General features: G+C 40.0%; 1 protein-coding gene across 1 annotated transcript in view; it reads left to right on the top strand.

Annotated features, from left to right (window-relative positions):
- The window catches only part of LOC131194955 (chloride channel protein C-like), a 90216-nt gene that overhangs the window by 27966 nt on the left and 44591 nt on the right, over positions 1-17659 (top strand). The window lies entirely within an intron of this gene.

Genomic DNA, 17659 nt, shown 5'->3' with positions numbered 1-17659 from the left:
CTTTTGAAATAGAATATAAATACTATTTATCCTTGACTACTTATATCATACCAATGAAATCACCAAAGGATCTATTTGGACTTTAAAACAATCGAAACCCTAGTCTTAATATCATTTTTCTGGAAATAAAATATCTGAAGAGCAAAACAAAACCTTTATCTGAACATTGTTCAGAAACTTTGTGGAATGTTATGTTTAGTGCAACTGACTTCCTACGAAAAGGTCAGAAAAAACTCAATATCCATAGAAGCAGAAAATGACAGCAGCAGCATAAAGGAATGGCTAGTATTCACTCTGGCACCCTAGCATTGCACATGTAGTCCCTCTAGATGGCGATTATAACACTTGTGAGTCTTTTCTTTAGACTGGGAAGTAGAAGTTCAGTTTGTGTCCGTCCAAAGTAAATACAGGCATCGTATATTTTTGACAAGAGTAAAAGGACTTGAACAATGCAATAACATAGCTGAAAAATTAAACTGTAAATGCACACATTTCTTTGTCTGATAGATTCCAAAATAATTTTGAAATGTTTGTTTTGGCTTTTTGCATAGTCTCTCAGAGACTATGCGAGGTGGAGAAATATGAGGTACGGATAAGCAATGCATGGATGGATGTAAAGGAAGAAGTGTGCATGTGCATGTGTAGGAATATCTCTTTCATTCTATTTATGCAACCCTTGGAATAAAAAATGTTGCTTATATACTTCTTAAAGGCTCAGTTGTTGATAACTCTTATGGACTTTGTTTTCTATATAACTTTTATGTTATTGCTGTTTTGGAGTAAACAATGTGCAAAGTTCAGAAAAGCCAAACTATTAAAGCATGAGGTAAGAAACAAATATAGCTAAACTAGTTTACATCAGTTTTATTTGTAATTTTACTTCCGTATTTTCCTATCCTTAGAAACTTTCTTTCTATCTTTACTAAATAACAGTTCATACTTTCACATTTATTCTTTCTATGCATCTAGACTATCTCAATGTAGCTCTTTTGCACTGGTCACTTATTTTTATATTTAGTCCATATTAATTTAGTATCTATTAATTCTTGCTTTGTCTCTTCTAATAGAAACTTTTATCACCCATTTCCACATTAAGTTTGATGTAATGGTTAAGGTGCTGGCCTAGAAACCAGGAGATTGAATTCTAGTCTAGCCTTAAGGCATGAAACCCAGCTAGGTGACTTTGGGCCAGTCACACTTTCTCAGTCCAACCCACCTCACGTGGTTGTTGTGAAAAATAGAAAGGGAGCATTATGTATGGTCGCTGCCTTGATTTACTAAAAATTTTACTTTTTTACTAAAGTAAAAAAGAGAAAGACTCAAATAAGTAAGTAAATAAATAAGTAAATAAAGAAATAATAAATAACAGATAAACATTTATGTTTCTAATTATATCCAGCCTCAACCTCCTAAATGAAAGGAAGGATAGAAATCAGTAAATAGCAACTTTAAAGTATTCTGATAATAGACTTATCTTTAAGATGTACTATGTCCTTCCTGTTGAAGACTACTTCAGCTTCAATCGCAACAATACACGAGCACACAATAGATTTAAACTTAAAGTGAACCGCTTCAATCTTGATTGCAGAAAATATGACTTCAGTAACAGAGTTGTTAATGCCTGGAATGCACTACCTGACTCTGTGGTCTCATCCCCAAATCCCCAAAGCTTTAACCAAAGACTATCTACTATTGACCTCACCCCATTCCTAAGAGGTCTGTAAGGGGCATGCATAATAGCACCAGCGTGCCTACTGTTCCTGTCCTAGTGTTCCCTTTGATTGTATCAAATTCGTATAGTTATTTCATGCTTATGCTTATATATACTGTTGTGACAAATAAATAAATATTCATGGGTTCTTTTTGTTTTCTTCCCTCATCTATTGTTATTAAATTAATCCAAATTTTTCTCTTTTCTCTATTCAATTAAATGGGTTCCATCTCTGCATCACTTCATTGTTTGGATACCTGCTTCATGCTGATATTCGCCATAGATATTTACCTAATTTTTGTTAAATAAGCTACAATTGGCTGTTTTTGCTTAGTATAGTGAAGTATAACCAGACAGACTACTTCAAAGTTTTATGCAGTGGGATAAATCAGATAATAACTGTAGGCGCTCTGAATCAGAAGAAGTCTTCAAATTAACAAATTTTATTAAAAGGCAGAAGCTTTTAGGAAGTATAGTTTATTTCATCAGATGTTTGGTGTAATAACTGATGTAAGATTTAATTAAAAATGAAGCAAGATGGGGGGAGAAGAGTATTTATTCAGGTTACATGTAAGGCAACTTACAAGTCCCTTATCATTTTGCAAGTATGTTTTGTTAAAAATTCATTGGATTTGTTTAAACCTTAAGATAGCCTTAAATCTTTTAATATCACCTGTCTCACATGTAAGAGTACAGAGAAGAGCAACAAAGATGATTAGGGGGCTGAAGGCTAAAACAGATGAAGAACGGTTGCAGGAACTGGGTATTAATGAAACTGGGTTTAATGAAAAGAAGGACTGGGGTGACATGATAGCAGTGTTCCAATATCTAAGGTGTTGCTACAAACAAGACGGCGTCAACCTATTCTCCAAAGCATCTGAAAGCAGGACAAGAAGCAATGGATGGAAACTAATCAAGGAGAAAAGCAACCTAGAACTAAGGAGAAATTTTCTGACAGTTAAAACAATTAATCATGGAACAACTTGTCTCTAGAAGTTGTGGGTGCTCCTACGCTGGAGGTTTTTAAGAAGAGATTGGACAGCTATTTATAATAATAATAATGCTATCAGAGTTGGAAGGGACCTTGGAGGTCTTCTAGTCCAACCCCCTGCCCAGGCAGGAAACCCTACACCATTTCAGACAAATGGCTATCCAACGTTTTCTTAAAAATTTCCAGTGTTGGAGCATTTACAGCTTCTGCAGGCAAGTTGTTCCACTGATCAATTGTTCTGTCAGGAAATTTCTCCTTAGTTCTAGGTTGCTTCTCTCCTTGATTAGTTTCCACCCATTGCTTCTTGTTCTACCCTCAGGTGCTTTGGAGAATAGTTTGACTCCCTCTTCTTTGTGGCAACCCCTGAGATATTGGAACACTGCTATCATGTCTCCCCTAGTCCTTCTTTTCATTAAACTAGGCATACCAAGTTCCTGCAACCGTTCTTCATATGTTTTAGCCTCCAGTCCCCTAATCGTCTTCGTTGCTCTTCTCTGCACTCTTTCTAGAGTCTCAACATCCTTTTTACACTGTGGCGACCAAAACTGAATGCAATATTCCAAGTGTGGCCTTACCAAGGCATTATAAAGTGTCTGAAATGGTATAGGATTTCCTGCTTAAGCAGGGAGTTGGACTAGAAGACCATATGCCTCAGATGGGGAAGTGGATGTGCTGGTAATTCTGAAAATTATCAGCCACTATATTCTGGAATAAATGGACATTCCTTGACCTAACAAGTCATATGTGTAATGTATCTTTAAATGTTTTGGCGGGAAAAAAGCACGTTGCTGATTGGTTGAAGCCTCCGGCTAAACTGTATTTAAGGAGAGGGTTTTCCCAGCCCGAGCTGCTGGGTTCACCATATAGTAAAGAGCTGTTGTCACTATCCTGGTCTCCTGCCTCGTTATTGCCCGAATCTAACACTGGCGACGAAGGTGGGATCTCGAGGCTAAGAGCGCCAGGAAAAGAGCTGAACTCACCAGGAAGACGCGAACCCAGCAAAACAAGGGCGGAAAGCAGCAATGTCCGGCTACACACCGCCAGCGCCATTCGACCCAGCTAAGGAGAAATGGGGGTCATACATGGCTCGCTTCGAGTGTTTCCTCGAAGCAAACGAACTTCAAGGAGTTTCCGACAACAGGAAACGAGCCTATTTCCTGAGCCACTGCGGTCCGGAGGTTTTCGACACCGCAGAATCCCTGGCTGAGCCAACGCCGGTACAGTCGGTACCGTGGCAAACTCTGCAGACTCTGCTGAAAGCACATTTTGCACCGATGCCATCCAAGTATGTGCAACAGTTTGAATTCGGGGAGCGCAGACAGCAAGAAGGCGAGTCCATCAGTGCATACATGGCCGCCCTAAGAAAAGCCTCAAAATATTGCGAGTATCGAGACTTGGACGAGGCATTGCTGGAGCAACTCATCCGCGGGGTCAGGGACATCCGTTTGCGGAGGCGGCTGCTGGCTAAAAGCAACCTAACGCTGGCAAACGCCCTGGACGAAGCCAGGGCTCACGAGATGTCCACCCAAGCAGCGGAAACCTTACAAAAGCAGGTCACACCAACGGCTGGTGCGAAATCAACCCCGGTCCACAATGAAGAGGTCCAGGCCGAATCGGACGGTGAGGAGGAGGAAGGAGTTTTCCACACCGGGAGGCCGGAGAAAGACGACCGGGGCGACTGCGCGAGTTGCGGAGGGCAACACCAACGACAACAATGCAGATTTAAAGATGCAACTTGTCGGCGATGCGAAAGGAAGGGGCACCTAGCACAGGTCTGTCGAGCTCCCCAACCTTCCCGCCAAAAATTCAAACCGGCCAATCAGAGCGCGGGAACGACGAAGCGGCCCGCGAGTGGTCAGTTTAAAAAAGGCGCGAAATTGAATCAAACTGTCGTGAGAGTGGGTCACGCATCAACACGCCTAGAAAAGAAAATCTTCACAAAAGCAAAGATTGAGGGGGTGCCGTGCCGATTGGAGGTGGACACCGGCTCATCGATCACGATCATGTCCTGGGACAACCTCGTGAGAGCCTTACCCGCCATCGCAAAGCGCAAGCTGCAACCACAAAGACTAAAAGTACAGGACTACCAGGGGAATCGCATCCCTGTTCGAGGGGTAACGTCCGTCCACGTCGAGTATGGACACTACAAGAAAACTCTGCCCATCACCATCGTCGATGGGACCCTGCCAAGCTTGTTGGGACTGGACTGGTTCCGAGCATTGGGCATGGGAGTGACCGGAATCTTCAGAAACGAAGTCGACCTCAAAGACGCACTCACGAAGGAGTTTGGGGACGTTTTCAAAGACTGCCTGGGCAAGTACAAGGGGACCCCTATATCCTTTAACTTAGACCCCCAAGTTGCCCCTATCCGCCTAAAGGCTAGGAGGGTCCCGTTCGCCCTTAAGCCCAGGATTGACCGGGAACTGGACAAGCTAGTAAACCAGGGAATTCTAGTGCCAGTTGACCATGCTAAGTGGGAGACCCCTATAGTCACCCCAGTCAAACCGGACGGATCGGTCCGGATTTGCGCTGACTACAAGGCAACGCTTAACAAAGCGTTGCAAAAGAGTGCTTACCCCGTTCCGGTGGTACAGCACTTACTGCACTCAATGGGGCAAGGGCAAGTTTTTGCCAAGCTAGATCTGGCCCAAGCCTATCAACAGCTGCCCGTAGATAGCAACACAGCCGAAGCGCAGACAATTGTGACTCACAGAGGGCAGTTTAAGTGTACCCGATTACAGTTTGGGGTCAGCGTAGCTCCAGGTTATTCCAGAACCTGATGGAGCGGCTATTGCAGGGCCTCCCAGGGGTGGTACCATACTTTGACGATGTACTGGTATCCGCTGAAAATCTAGAGGAATTAGGGGTGAGGCTGCGAAAAGTTTTGGGCATTTTCCGGTCTGCCGGTCTCACGGTTAAACTAAGCAAATGCCAGATCGGGGTTGAGTCTGTGGAATTCCTGGGCTACGGATAGACAGGAAGGATTCACCCCACTGAGAGCAAGGTACGGGCCATCAGGAAGGCCCCGTGCCCAAGAACAAAACGGAGTTACAGGCATTCTTAGGTCTGGTCAACTTCTACGCAGTATTCTTAAGAATAAGGCAACAGTAGCAGAGCCGCTGCATAAATTATTAGCTAAGACGGCTGCATGGTCTTGGGGAAAGGCGGAAGCTAGGGCATTCAAGGGTAAAAAATCTCCTAACGAGTGATAGCCTCCTTATCAATACAATGGCACACTGCCATTAGTGTTAAGCTGCGACGCATCTCCCTATGGGGTGGGGGCTGTGCTCAGCCACCGGTTACCAAATGGCACAGAAGCCCCTATTGCATACTACTCCCGAACCATGTCATCAACTGAAAGGAACTATAGCCAGCTTGATAAGGAAGCCTTGGCTATAGTCTCAGGGGTAAAAAAGTTCCATGAGTATGTATTTGGTCGTGATTTTGAAATCATCACAGACCATAGACCGTTGCTAGGTTTGTTGGCAGGCGACCGCCCAACACCCGTGGCACTTTCGCCAAGACTGACCCGATGGACTATCTTCCTGGCAGCGTATTCTTACAAATTGCTACACCGGCCAGGAAAGGATTTAGGCATGCAGACGCCCTGAGCAGATGCCCGTTACCAGAGACTATCGAAGACCCCACTCCGGGAATACCAGTCCTACTTATTGACTCTTTGGACTCTGGCCCAGTCACATCCAAAGAGGTGGCTCGGGCTTCGAATAAGGACATTACAATAAGAACTGTGATTGGTTGGGTACAAAGAGGTGGCCGCTGCGCGGGCGAGCGTTTTAAAGAGTTTGTAAAGAAACGAGGGGAACTTTCGGCTCAAGGGGGGTGCCTGCTATGGGGGGATCGAGTGGTGATCCCAGAGAGATTGAGGAAAAGGGTGTTGGATCTCCTTCACGAAGGTCACCCAGGGATCGTGAGGATGAAGGGTCTAGCGAGAAGCTATGTGTGGTGGCCCTTAATGGACTCGGAAATTGCTGAAAGGATAGGGAAATGCCAGGCCTGCCAGGAGTCCAGACCGCTACCCCCAACGGCCCCGGTTCGGGAATGGGAGAGACCCCAAGGGCCCTGGTCTAGGATCCACATCGATTTTGCCGGCCCCTTCCACGGCCAAACCTTTCTGGTGGTAGTCGATGCCTACTCCAAATGGCTGGAAATCATTCTCATGAGATCCATGACAGCCGAGGCAGTGATCTCAGTCCTACGGCACCTATTTGTAACCCATGGGTTGCCCGACACGTTAGTATCCGATAACGGCCCGCAATTCACGGCAACCCAGTTTGAGGGGTACTTGGCAGAAGAGGGCATCCGGCATGTCCTCTCGGCGCCTTTCCACCCTGCGACGAATGGCCTTGCAGAACGTTCCGTCCGGAGCGCAAAAGAGGCATTGTCCAGAATCAAGCCAGGCGACTGGCAAACAAAAATCGATACCTTCCTGGCCGTCCAACACAGAACCCCCTGTGTCACAACTGGCAGAAGCCCAGCAGAGTTATTAATGGGTCGGAAACTCAGGTGCCCACTAGACCGTTTAAACCCGAACTACACACCAGACGGTTACAAGGGGGCACTCGATAAAACAAGAGGGATGGCAATAGGCGACCGAGTGTGGGCACACAACTATAGCGAAGGCCCGACCTGGTTAGCAGGAAAAATCCTAGAAATAACAGGTCCCAAATCATATTTAGTGGAGATAAAGGATGGCCGGGTATGGAAGCGCCACATAGACCAAATAAGAAAACGCATAACCGAACAATCCGAATTAGACGAAACAGGCCCTGACTATACAATGTTTGAATCCACAGCTGACTCAAACCGGGGCAAACGCGGGACTTATCTGACTTCCAGGAGGTCCAGCGACGCCAACAGGTTCCGTCAGAAAACAGCAGGGACGACTCTGCAAATAATCCAGGGCCGGATGGCCTAGAGGAGGAGCTGAGAGGAACAGACAGTCCCTCCGGTCAGCTCGACTCACTCCCAGAGAATGAATTGCGCAGGTCCGAAAGAGTCAGGAGACGCCCAGTCTACTTGCGTGATTACGTTGAAAAATAATATGTAAATCTCATGTAAATAATGGTAAAGTGTTTTCTGGGAGGGAAGGAGTGTAATGTATCTTTAAATGTTTTGGCGGGAAAAAAGCACGTTGCTGATTGGTTGAAGCCTCCGGCTAAACTGTATTTAAGGAGAGGGTTTTCCCAGCCCGAGCTGCTGGGTTCACCATATAGTAAAGAGCTGTTGTCACTATCCTGGTCTCCTGCCTCGTTATTGCCCGAATCTAACAATATGAATTGACTATCTAAGGATTTAAGCACCAGTGTTCTAGAGGAGATTCACCTCTGTTTATTATACCATGGGTAACAATGTCAAACTTGTTTGTTTGTTAGAATGTATAAAAATTGCGCAGCTACATTTACAGAGACTGATGGTGTTTTATCCTTATCTACAAAGTAGAAACACCTTCTTCTGTTATTAGTATAATAACATGGAAAGAAAAAAATAATGTTTACTGTTTCATACACTTTCCATAAATCTGATTTTATAGGAATTGCTTTTTAAAGGGAGATTTAGCTTTTGATTAAGTCATGTGGCCGGTTTAGTTATATCTTGTTTATTCCCATTTTCTAATCCGTTACAAATGTAACTTAAATATAATGCAGGAACTGTAGGTTATTCCCTACCAATGTCCTTGAAATCATCCCCTGACCCACTTTTCTTCCTTTGTGTGAAAACAAACATATGAAGGGGAAAAAAACCTGTGATTATTCAGGGCTTTTCCAGAACCCTTCCAGAGTAGTAATTTATAGCATAACTCAGCTCTTGCTATGGCAGTAAATCACTATTGAAGACAGGCCTTATATTGCCATAGCAGTCTGGAAGGCTAGTCTGGAAGATTTCCTTGGCAAGAATACAGCTTATCTTCATTATTTGCTCAGATGCATATTGAATTAAAGATGGTAAATTAAAACATCTAGTGCCTGCAGTTCTATAATGCTTACCACTTCTAAGCTTTATCTTACTTTAGTTTCTGTGCCCCAAAATTCAACAAAAAGTTATTTCCTTTCAATTTAATTTGATGGGATGTTTAAATCTCTGGTATATTATAACACTAAGTAGTGTAGAGCTGTGCTTGCATGATATATAAAGTCAAAAGATTTGCAAAATGTGTGCAATCCATTACCCTCCTTTATTGTGCCTGGTTCTTTAATCACAGTTTTAAGTTTACTCATTGTGAGGACAGTTGCTAGTAGACTTTTAAAATAAGTAACTATTTCTATACAAAGAATTTATGAGAATGCTACACTTCTGCTCAGAAACCAGTCCCATTGGCTTTATGATGTCTTTTTAAAAATATAATATTTTATTCTCAATCTGTCTGAGTACAACAGCAGAACTATTGCAAGAGAAAGCGAAGATTACTGACACTTGATTTTCTCTTGTGCAAAGAAGGCCAATTTCCCAGCTGTTATTTTTGGCTACAAATATATTTGGCTCTTGAGATTTACAATGTTTTTCTCCAGCTCATTTGCTCCTCATTCTATTTTATCATCTAAATCCAGTTACTGCCATCTGTACTAGTAGATTATCACCACTTTCCTGTGGGATGTAGTCCTGCAGCTGTATGGATTGCTGCTTAAATTACTACTAAAAATGTAGCAGGATTTTACTATTTCCCTTGAGCTTTGTCAGAAGTGCAGTGTGAATGGTTTATGAAACTTATTATATTCTTCTGTGAAGAAGCTAAAGAGAACTAGCAACCTATGAACTTGTCCAGAAATAGCAAAACAAAAAGAGGACATAAACATAAAATATAGGAAGCTATAGATGTGCCAGGAAGCATTTAAAAAGAATCAGACTCAATAATATAGAGACAAAGAATGAGAAGCACAAACAGACATTTGTGGGAACAGGGATATAAGCCTAGCATGCCTTATTCTTTTGGATAGCATGGACAAATATTTACCATCTCAGCTGTATCTGGTGGCAGTCTTCTCTTGGTCCTATCAGTCCACATTATCTATCATCATATCTTCTATTTCCCTCAACCTTACCAATATACTTTTCGATTCTGTCTTGTTTCATATGACCTGCTACCTGATATTAGCTTCAAAAGAGCAGTCGGTTTTATTTGGTACAGGACAGAGACTGGCTAATTTTGCAGCCCATGTTAATGTTTCCAATCTATAGCATAGTTCCTAGCATCTATGTGTTTTTTCTTGGTCTGCCTCAGTTATTTAACATTTATAGTCATATATTACCAATGGAACATCTTTGCTTTATATGTTCTGATATTTCTAATCATAAAAATATCTGCCAGGGTTCCAATGGATGTCCTAATTAAATCATGAGTTGACAATTTCCTTATTCTTCATCATCTTATCTACATTAGTTTTCTTCCCTAGGATTAATCTTCCCTTTTCTTCTCCAGTATATTTTCTATCTTTATCTATTCTTGAACCCAAGAAAACCATCTACATATTTATTTTTTTCACCATCTGCATGGTGGCGGAACTTAATTTTCTTACCATTAACCCAGATATATTTCCATATTTATTTTATAATGAACTTTTCTAAGTCTTCGTTATTTTTAGGTAACTAAATGGTGCCATCTGCATATCTGAAATACTGTAGTTCATGCTTTACTCTCTTGTTTTCATTTCAGTTGTCACTAATTCCATTCTTATAATACATCTAAACAACCTAAATCTTCGACAAAGTCAATAAAACACATGCAAGTCTATTCTTCATGATCTCATGGTCTCTCCACAATCTTGTTATAATGTTAGTTATTTGATTTCATGTCTGTTGGTCAATTTGCTACTGTCTTTTACCACATATAGCTTTTCTTTGATCTTAAACAAAGATTTCACAAAGAATTAGTATGATCCTTTGGTAAATTACACATATGCTTTTGCATCTTGCTCAGGGGTGCTAATCAGCAGGTTCTGACAGATTCTGGAGAACCGGTAGTGGAAATTTTGAGCAGTTCGGAGAACTGGTAGCGGAATTTTGAGTAATTTTGATTATTGAGTAATTTTGAGTTTTGAGAATTTTGAGGAATTTTGAGTAGGGCGTGCATAAGAGCACAAACGTGCCTACCGTTCCTGTCCTATTGTTTTCTTTCATTATATCAAATTAATATAGTTATTACATACTCATACTCATATATATGCTTATATATTGTATAATTATTTCATGCTTATGCTTATATATACTGTGTGACAAAAATAAATAAATAAATAAAAATAAATAAATAGTTCAGAGAACTGGCAAATACCACCTCTGGCTGGTCCCAGAGTGTGGTGGGAATGGAGATTTTGCAATATCCTTCCCCCAGGAGTGGGGAGGGAATGGGGATTTTGCAGTATCCTTCCCCTGCCACGCCCACCAAGCCACGCCCACCAAGCCATACCATGCCCACCAAGCCATGTCCACAGAACTGATAGTAAAAAAAAATTGAATTCCACCACTGATCTTGCTTCCTCAGCATAGGTATATACCATAATTGATTTTTATCCAATGATTCCAGATGTCTCCATTTTCCAACTTTTGCATTCCAATCAGAGGTCAGTAGTACTCTGTTCTTCCTTTATTGCAGCGGTTCTCAACCTGTGGGTCGTGACCCCGTTGGGGGTCGAATGACGATTTGCCAGGGGTTGCCCAAGACCATTGGAAATATGGGAAGTATACTTGCGAGTCGAAGAATCGCGCTCCAATGGTTGACTCCACAAGCCAGCTGCAGGCTCTTCAAATCGCTAGCCGAATTCGGCTTCAGGCGCGATGAATTAAAAAAGAGAGAAATCTTTGCTCTGATGTCTCCCTCTCAAGCCAGCTGCAATCACTCCCAATCACTAGCCTAATCTGGCTTCAGGCGCCATAAACTTAATAGGGGAGGAGTCTCCGCTTTAATGCCTCTGTCCTCAAGGCAATCGCAAGTAGTTCAGATCGCTAGCCAATACAGCTTCAGGCGCGATAAATTCAAAACGAAAATAATTTTATGGTTTGGGTCGCCACATCGTGGGGAATTGTATTAAAGGGGTCGCCACATCGTGGGGAATTGTATTAAAGGGGTCACAGTACTATGAAGGTTGAGAACCACTGCTTTATTGAGCTCCTCTTACAATTTTCCACATTCTTGTTCTATGTTGACATGTAACTGTTAGCACTTTAAAGCTGCAGGAGAAAATGAAGTTATACGGTCACTCGAAAGGAATAGGTTCTCGAACTCCTTTTTCTCTCAAATTTCTCTTATTTTATAATGCTTTTAATTATGGTATTTCCATCTTCCTTTAATCTAATTTGCCTCTTTTGGGTCTCTTTCGTGATTACTCTAAGTAATTCCACTGTGGTTATATGAATATTTCTCTGATCTTAAAAATAGTTCTCATTTTTCTTTTCATTTGTTGATATTCTTGATTGAGGTACTGTTTATTGATCCTTATTTGTTTAGCTTAGCTGTGCTTGTTTGTTTATTACTTCAATTAGCTTAATCTTAAATTCTATATTGCTTATCTTTTTACTCTTCTATCTTTTTTTGGTTATCACAATAACTTATTCCAAAAGCCATTTGGATTCACTTTGAAATTTAGATAATATTCTTGCTTCAGCTTTCATAACAGTATATCTGAGCTCTTCTCATTGTCTTTTGCACATTAGGTAAGTATACTTAATCTCTTTTTTATACTCATCCTATATCCTGATTTACATTATTCCACTCCTCCTTCTCCTTTCATTAATTATCTAAGTGTAACTATATATATTCAACACAATTTATTGTCTGTTCTGTAGATTGTACTTGGAAGTGTTTTGTCTGATAGGATTGCATTTACTCATCTTCTGTTATCCATTATATATTTGTTCTGATTCCAGTGTTTGCATCTGCTGGTGTCCTTTTGTAGAACCTGAGTTTATTTTGCTTGAAGCAGGCTTTGGCAATAAATAAATAATCTCTTCAGAAATTCCAATTAGCCTTTCTCCTCCCTTATTTCAATACTTAGTCCAAATGTTCCAGTGATTCCAGTTATCTCAGTTTTCCAACTTTTGTCATCCAATAACTGATTAATAGTACTCCATCTTTTCTTGATTGAGCACATATTACAATTTTGTGTGTGTGTATAAAATTGATGTTCATTGGATATCCATTAATTCTAATTGATATGATCCTCTTGTATGTTGGATTATAGCCAGGACATATATAGCGATGCTATTTTTAAACATAATTGCCCATCCATTTCTCCATTCCTTTATCTATTTCTATTATCAGGTAATCGTGTATCAGGTCTGTTTTCATTCATTTATATTCATTTATTTCTGAAACAACTAGTTTAGAATCATTTCAATTATGACAATTTCAAGTTTTATTTGATTCATATTTTTCACATTCCATTTTTTTAATATCTAGGTGAAACTCTTCTTCCTTCTTTGAAACAAATATTCTTGTTACCTTTATTTTTCTATGCCACACTCTCCACATCTGCTTATGAAAGTTTCACTTTCTTCCCCAATAATACAGCAGTGTTTGTCCACTTTGGGTATCTTTTTATCTGGCACCCAGATTGATTTAAACATTTCAGCTATGTTATTGTGGGCTTTTTGACAACAACACAAAAGTGGATTGTCATGGTATAATTTTGAAGTTACTACTTCTGGGTGGATTAGATTCTTCTATGCCTGCAGGATTTCACTTGCCCTCATGCTATGGATTTGTTAGTTTTCCTCCATCTTTGAAATTAACAAGTGCGATCCTATCAGGAGCTCTGACTGGCATTGCTTTAAGGCAGGGGTCTCCAACTTTGACAACTTTAAGACTTGTGGACTTCAACTCCTGGAGTTCCTCAGCCAGCTGGGAATTGAAGTCCACAAGTCTTAAAGTTGTTAAGGTTGGAGAACCCTGCTTTAAGGCAGTGTTTCTCAACTTTCACCACTTGAAGAGTGGTGGACTTCAGCTAAAGCTGGCTGGAGAATTCTGGGAGTTGAAGTCCATCCCTCTTAAAGTGGCCAGGGTTGAAACACTGCTCTAGGATTTTGGAGGATTCTGAGTTTCTGAAGAGAGACATTCAACAAAAGAGAGTTTAATAATAGGGAAGTCATTTCTACAGGTAAAAAAATCTTGATTTATATTTTCACCTGGTGCAATTTTCAACTTCCATAGATATTCCAGATGGATGCATATTATTTATGTCCCAGATAGTGACAAGTAATGACAAAAACTAACTCAGAAAGTGATAAACCTTTCTCTGGCATTGTTAGTGTGGTAAAGTACAGAAGAGTTTACTCTTTTACTAAGCATGTATATATATAGAATAAAACCTAGGATTGACAGAATCAGGATATTAATACTCGTGTCTGTATAACAGCAGTACAGCTGGTGTCATAAATATCTGCAGTCTATGGCAGGGGTCTCCAACCTTGGTCCCTTTAAGACTTGTGGACTTCAACTCCCAAGGTCCTTCAGCCAGGGACCAAGGTTGGAGACCCCTGGTCTATGGCAAGTTCGCATAGCAGTGATAAAAGTTTGATACTCATGAGTAAACTGTCAGAGTTTGATGTCATGGCTGGATCACAACCCTGTTGGCATTTCCTCCTGGGAAAGAAAAAAAGAAAAAAGCTTCCATCTGCTGCAAAAAAAAAAAAAAGCAAAGCAAAACATCTGTTGGTGACATTAAGTGCTTTTCTGGCTGTGTTCAGCACAACTTCAAAATGGAACTGTTCGGTTTTCGTGAACAAGAAAATAAAAAGGTATAATTTCATAGGAAAGCATATCTATCTAAAACAGTTTAGTGAGAATGTAATTTTATGTAACATTTTTTCCAGAATTATGGGTTTGCTGATTAGGCTTACCCCTCCCAATGTTAAGGAAACATAGACTAAAATCAAACATGTGTTTTATTTATTTTTAATTAAATTATTACCTCAACTAAAGCTATAATTATACCCAACAGTCATAATATGGTAACCACATTTGAAGGTTAGGGGGAAAAAAGAAGGTCCTTTAAAAATTCAATATGGTGCAGAGAAAAATGTTTGCTCTTCTTCCTAGAACACATTTTGTCTGTCAGAATCCAAAATAATAGGTCCCCAATAGAATAAATGGGGATGAAGCAGTGCTCACCGTTATGGGAGCAATCTTCTCCTAAGCCCCAAGGGCAAAAAAACCATATTCAATTATTGAGTGAGGGATATCCAGAGGAATATATATTTATTGTATTATTTTCTCTTAACTGACAATATATTCCAAATAATGAAAAATCAACTGGCATAGAAATGCATCACAACAATTGGGGAAATGCAACAAGCCAATGTGTGAGATAAATGGGTTTGGAACAGCTTTTCAGATCAACTCTTTCTTTGACAAATCAGGGTTTGTTCAATCAATTTAGCTTTTATATATTATGTTTTGGTAAAGGAAATAAAATCTCTGTAGCAATCTTGATCACACTCAAGCCCCCAAATGCTGTCTGCATGCTTGCTGGCCACTTCCTCTTGCCTCATTTCTGCTTATCAGTGGGCAGGAAAGCAAGACACCTTTCCCAGCTACTGGAGGAGGGAGGCACTGGCAGCCCCCCCCCACCTCATGACTACTGCAATGCCTCCACCACTAATGTGCTTCCAAAAGTTGCTTTAACTAGTTCCTTCAAACTTTGCTGGGTTTGGGATTCCTGTCCAGAAAAAATGTTTGTACTTGAAAAAAAAAATGGTATGCTTGCAGGTGAAAAAAAAAAAGAAACACTAGGACATAATTTTAAAACAATGAGAATCCCAATTAAGCATTTGGTATAGGCACTTGAAACCTGAGACTAAGATTGGGAAGATGCATATGGAATTATGATAGGCCCTGAGAGAAGGGATAATTAGATTATTCTATTGGCCCAGTAGACTTGGTTGAAATCTCTCCAGTAGTTGTTATTTAGTGCAAAGAAATTAACCTTTCATTTCCAAAAGGAACTGGACTGATTAAGATTGCAGTACAGGAAGAAAAGCATAAATCCCCTTCCCTATGCAATAAAATTCCTGATCAAGTTGTCCTATCCTTATTTTTAAAAAACCCACATTATGTCAAATAGGACTTAACATCATGTACAATCAGCCTTTGTCTATTGAATGTGCATAGAAATGTATATTCAAGAAGTAAGACTGTAGAGAAGGTCAGAAAATACTATGCAAGGATTCTCTCTGGCATTTTCAATTGTAGGTTATTTTAATTCTTTTTTTTACATGCATTCATTACTAAAACATATTGAATATATTTTGAACCATTAGTTTATCAGGAAACTTGAGAAGGCACAACTCCTAATTATGTATTAGTTTTTAAGCACATTTAGTTGAACACACTATTTTCTGATTTTTCCTCTGGATGACTAAAATCCATAGTAGAATACTATATTGGAGGAAGGGTTTCATAGAGAATTGTTCTGAGATTCTGGGTAGGTGTCAATGGTCGGGGGGAGAAAGTTAAACCAACGTCATACCATCATACTATATTTTCTATTTAATAGGGTTGCTGTGAATTAAGATATAATCCCAGAATTGTAACAGTTGCATGTTGTTGCAGAATCTGGTTCTGAGTTTCAGGAGAAAGGGCGTCCCAAACAGCTGACAGGCAAATCAGTCCTTGGCAAGCAGAAAGAGGCCTAGGAAAGATCCTCCCGAAATCTTCACAGGATATGTGATAGTTATGCAGAGTGTGCTTTAGTTTGGCAAGACTCTTGTCTATGGGTTAACTGTAATAAACTTTTCTGAGCAATTATTTATCATGTTGTTCTTAGTTCTTTGAGCCTAATACATTGTTATGTACCTAGTATAAAGGTGCATGGATATTTTTATTGAATAGCATCTAAAGCTATTAATAAAAATGTTAGATTTTTACCTAAATATGGTGTTAAGTGACAAAGTAATGCATGTCACAAGGCAAAACTTATGGGAGGAGTAGGATCTCTCACTGTTTAATTTTCTTTTTTTGAACAATTAAACAGCAATGCTCTCCCTGATTTGGATTAGGATGGCAATGGTGGGGAAAGATTGACTTCATTTTTCAGTTTGTTCTAATTTCAGGGAAATCTAGATTTATTTATTTGTTTATTTTGTCACAACAATATAGGTAGGTATCATACAAAAAGATTATATAGTATATAAACATATATGGGTAAATATAAGGAGGTATAGGCATATATATAGGAAGAAGAAAAGAAAAAACAATAGGACAGGAACGGTAGGCACGTTTGTGCACTTATACACGCCCCTTATCGTCCTCTTAGGAATGGGGTGAGGTCAATAGTAGAAAGTTTTTGGATAAAACTTTTAGGATTATGGGAAGAGACCACAGAGTCAGGTAAAGTATTCCAAGCACTGATGATTCTGTTACAGAAGTCATATTTTCTGCAATCTAGATTAAAGCGGTTGACATTAAGTTTAAATCTATTGGTTGCTCTAGTATTATTGCAATTAAAGCTGAAGTAGTCTTTAACAGGAAGGACATTACAATAGATGATTCTGTGAGTTAAGCTTAGGTCTTGTCGAAGGCGACGGAGTTCCAAGTTTTCTAAGCCTAGGATTTCAAGTCTGGTGGGATAGGGTATTTTATTGTTTTCAGAGGAATGGAGAACTCTTCTTGTAAAATATTTCTGGACACGTTCAATTGTATTGATGTCAGAGATGTGGTGAGGGTTCCAAACAGGTGAGCTGTATTCTAGAATTGGTCTAGCAAATGTTTTATATGCTCTGGTTAGTAGTGTGGTGTTTTTGGAAAAGAAGCTACGCAAAATTAGGTTTACAACTCTTAGAGCTTTTTTTGCTATGTAGTTGCAGTGGGCTTTGGCACTTAGATCATTTGACATGAAAACTCCAAGGTCTTTAACGGGATGGGGGTCGTCTGTAAGGTAATGTCCATCTAGTATGTACTTAGTTTTTGGGTTCTTTTTTCCTATATGTAAGACTGAGCATTTGCTGGTTGA

This window comes from Ahaetulla prasina, chromosome 3, assembly GCF_028640845.1.
Source record: "Ahaetulla prasina isolate Xishuangbanna chromosome 3, ASM2864084v1, whole genome shotgun sequence".
Taxonomy (NCBI): Eukaryota; Metazoa; Chordata; class Lepidosauria; order Squamata; family Colubridae; genus Ahaetulla; species Ahaetulla prasina.
The sequence above is the reverse complement of the archived record's forward strand: the minus strand, read 5'-3'. Positions and strand labels throughout refer to the sequence as shown.